Raw genomic sequence first — 4,219 nt, 5'->3', positions numbered from 1 at the left:
CTCTCTGCGGGGAACACACACATCAGTGGGGAGCGCAGACAAAGAAGCCTGTGGACCAACACAAACATTACGGGCATATAATGTGACCGCATACAAGCACATGTACTCAGACAAAACAGAGACAAATGTGGAAGTTCACACACACACACACACATACCATGTATACATCCCTTCAGGGGACATTGCATTGACTTACATGCATTTCCTGGAGACTTATCCTAACCTTAACCATAACCAACACATGCCTAACCTTAACCCTTACCCTTAACCTTACCCTTACCCTAACCCTAATCCTAAACCTAACCAAGTCTTCACCCTAAAATTAATGATTCCGCTCATGGGGACCTCCATTTTGTCCCCATGAGGGAGACGAGTCCCCACACGTGACTGTGTAAACAGATTTAGGTCCCCACAAGTATAGTAATGCTAGGCCACACACACACACACACACACACACACACACACACACACACACACACACACACACACACACACACACACACTTGTTGTATTTGGGTACAAAGGATGCCTCTTTAGCCTTCAACTTGAGTTTGACAGTGACACTGATGTTGCTGTCCTAACAGTTCTTCCTAAAAAAGACGTCCCCCTTAGGGCTCTAACCAGCATAAAGTGACTTGCTTATGAGACAATGGCCCCTGGGCACAGAAGTAGGAGCAAGTTAACAGACTTTGTGGGAGTTTTGAGCCTCTTCTATGGTTGCTTTGTGTCTTTTTACCATCATTTCTGAATCTGTTTTAAGCCATTGTATGTCTTTTGGTCATTTTACGTCTATTTCGTTGTGTTTTTGTGTCTCTTGGTGGCATTTTTTTGGTCCCTTTTAAGCCATTGTGTGTCTTTTTTGCCAGTTTTACGCTATTTTGTTGTAATGTCTGTCTCTGTGATTTTTTTGCACCTTTTTGAAATTATTCTTTGCAGATGCTTTACTTGTCTTTTTAATAACTATTTGTCTCTTTTGGTCATCAGCCGCTATTTCTAGATTTGGGTCGATATGTGGCCATTTTGTGATTCTTTGTGTTTATTTTGGCCCTTTTTGAAGTTACTTTGTGTCTGTTTTCAGTTACGTTGCATCTGTTTTTAAGTAATTGCTTGTCCCTTTTTGGTTTTAAGCCCCTATTTGTATTGATTCATGTCCCTTTGTGGTCCTTCTGTTTCTTTGTGGTCCTTCTGTCTTTTTGTACTTATTTCTGTGTATCTTGTAGTTGTTTTGCTCTTTTTGTGTCTCTTTGCCATTGTTTTGGCTCTTTGTGAAGTAGTGTTATGTTATCTTGTGCACATTTCATTCAAGTTACATTTCACAGCCAATGCTCCTGACATTTCTGGCCCCTGGTCCAGTGGCCGGTTTGCCCGTTAGGTAATCCATTAACGCCTGCAGCTGTTGCAGGATCAGCCTCTCTATTTGCTGCAGTGATTTTTTCTCCACGCATGGCGACCAATGGTCACACACCTTGGGCCTCGATCAGCCTGCAGTCCTGCTGTTTTTAGGAATCTGAGTTATTCCACCCATTCCTGGAGATCTCCACACATGAGCGGTCGCTGCTGGGAGCCGCGGGCCAGAGGGACGGGGATAAGCCGCATTTCTCCCCTGTTTCATCCAGCAGTTCAATTAAAAAGAGATTTGAGGTGGAAAAGCACATTTTCATACAGGGCGTGCAACTGAAATCCTGGATGTTGGTGAGATGTGGTGTGGTGGTGCGTTATGAGGGCAGTTTCTAACAGCTGTGAGACTTGATAGATGCAGGGTCAACTGGCTTCATTGGAGTTGCAGTGTTGTTTTAGAGATATTTGTGCACTTATTTGACTAATTTGATCCTGAATGTTACTCGGTAGAAAAAAAGATTATACTTTGAAACACTGTCTATTATCAGACTGCACTATATTGTAGAGCTGTTATAAGTATGGTATGGTATATGTATGTATGTATGTATGTATGTATGTATGTATGTATGTATGTATGTATGTATGTATGTATGTATGTATGTATGTATGTATGTATGTATGTAGGTAGGTAGGTAGGTAGGTAGGTATGTATGTATGTATGTATGTATGTATGTATGTATGTATGTAGGTATGTATGTATGTATGTATGTATGTATGTATGTATGTATGTATGTATGTATATATGTATGTATATATATGTAAGTATGGTATAAGTATGGTATGTTCAAATACCAAGAAGGTCTAGACTTGTCCGTGCTAATTAATGATCAACAAACACATGTTATCTCTTCATTGCACACATGGAGATTTAACTCAATACTCCTGACTATAGCTATAAAGGGGCTCTATTATGCTGATGTTCAGCTTCATATCAGTATGTAGTGTCTCTACTGTGACATGTCTCATGCTTTAATGTTCAAAAAGCTCTTTATTTTTCTCATACTGTCTGTGCTGCAGTACCTCTTTTCACCCTCTGTCTGAAACCAGAGCCCAGTCTGCTCTGATTGGTTTTTGGTTAGCTCTGTTGTGATTGGTCAACCGCTTAGAGATGTCCCGCCCCTTAGCCTGTCAGGTACAATGTGTTGGAGCACTAACCAACAGAAGCACGAGCAGTACATCGTGATGTCACTATGTTTCGGAAGTAAACAAAGGAGTCTAATGGAGAAGTTTCAGGCAGAGGGGGGGAGTGTGTGGGAGAGAAACTCCCTCTGGAGGGAACACAGGGATTTTTGCCTTTGTAGACCATTTACATGCATTAAAACCTATATAACACAGGAAAGGGAAAACGCCGAAAAGCAGAATAGGTTCCCTTTAAGGACTGCACTCACACACTCTTTGATATTTCTCAATGACATGTGAACTCATGTTCCGAATAACCCAGCTTCCCCACATTTATTTTTCATGTCTATCTACGCCGGGATCCTGAGTCGTGGCTGTGCCTGTTGGTCCTGGATCATAAGTCCTGGATGGATATCCTCGTGGATTAATCTTCCTATTATACACACACGTATTTCCAAACATTTGGACTACCTATGTTGCAAATGTATTATCTTTTCAATTTACACACGGCATCTATTGCACGTCTGTCCGTCCTGGGAGAGGGATCCCTCCTCTGTTGCTCTCCCTGAGGTTTCTCCCATGTTTCCCTTTAAACTGTGGGTTTTCTCCGGAAGTGTTTCCTTGTACGATGTGAGGGTCTAAGGACAGAGGGTGTCGTATTGTCATACTGATATTCTGTACACACTCTGAAGTCCACTGAGACAAATGTAACATTTGTGATATTGGGCTAAATAAATAAACATTGATTTATTGATTGATTGAACGTTTTTGTTATTGTTCTTTCTTTAATTGACACCATTTATTGCATCAAGGCATGATTGCATTTTTAAACAGCTTAAAAAAGTACAAATTAAAATAACATGGTAGGATTAAAGAGCTCGTATCAACCTCGATCAATATGATACAAATAAGAAAATCTGGCCTTTAAGAGTTTATGTATCTGCTCATCATCGAGTTATTATATTCTCAAACACATTTCAATTTCAGATTTGTGAAAACAAACCATAGAGATTTAAAAAAAAGACATACACCAAATAAATCAATAAGGACCGATCCATCACCCAGTGACAGAAAACAGATGTTTTTCTTATTAAACAACACAGATCACCATAAACTGCATATTCCTCATCAACAAATTTGGCGAAATATGATCAACAAATGCCTAGTTTTGTATATATTTGGAAAGAAAAACAGTAAATATAAGCGACAAATTAAAAAAGCCCATTGACTTATTGCAGCGTTGAGTTCATTGTTAAAAGACAAACTGATATGGATAATTACAGCAAATGCATCACTTTCATTATGGTCAGTAAACTTTTAGGAAACATTTTAATACAAAATTAAACTAAACAACCTGGAAATAAAAGCGGTCTTGCTTTCCTAAAACTGCTGCCTATCAAAGTGCATAATGTTCGATTTTCATGACAAGAAGGCGTTTCATTTTCCGGTCAAATGGCAAATATTCCTGCCTAGCTTCATGCGATAAACTTTAGTGAATATATATTAAATCGACTATACAACAAGGTCATAAATGACTAATCTCAGTCTATGACTTTAAAGTCTCCATCCTGATCTAATGAATGATGAATGGCTGATTTCGCTGCATGTTAGTAAAAAAAATGTTAAATGCTAATGTAGCAAAAGTAGAGTCCTGCACGTTTTCTCAGTCCAGTGCTTTTTCGTGAAGAGTGCTTTAAAGGAG

The 4,219-nt window shown here is 39.3% G+C and overlaps 1 protein-coding gene across 1 annotated transcript in view; it reads right to left on the bottom strand.

Moving 5' to 3' along the window:
- Positions 1–3,829: 3,829 nt before the first annotated feature.
- foxj1b (forkhead box J1b) overlaps positions 3,830–4,219 on the bottom strand; it is a 4,643-nt gene continuing 4,253 nt past the window's right edge. Inside the window, exon 3 of the mRNA XM_034217147.1 lies at positions 3,830–4,219. This exon is cut by the window's right edge and continues 1,679 nt beyond it. The gene's annotated coding sequence lies outside the window, so the exon portion shown is untranslated.

This window comes from Gymnodraco acuticeps, unplaced genomic scaffold (genome assembly GCF_902827175.1).
Source record: "Gymnodraco acuticeps unplaced genomic scaffold, fGymAcu1.1, whole genome shotgun sequence".
NCBI classification, from domain to species: domain Eukaryota; kingdom Metazoa; phylum Chordata; class Actinopteri; order Perciformes; family Bathydraconidae; genus Gymnodraco; species Gymnodraco acuticeps.
The sequence above is the reverse complement of the archived record's forward strand: the minus strand, read 5'-3'. Positions and strand labels throughout refer to the sequence as shown.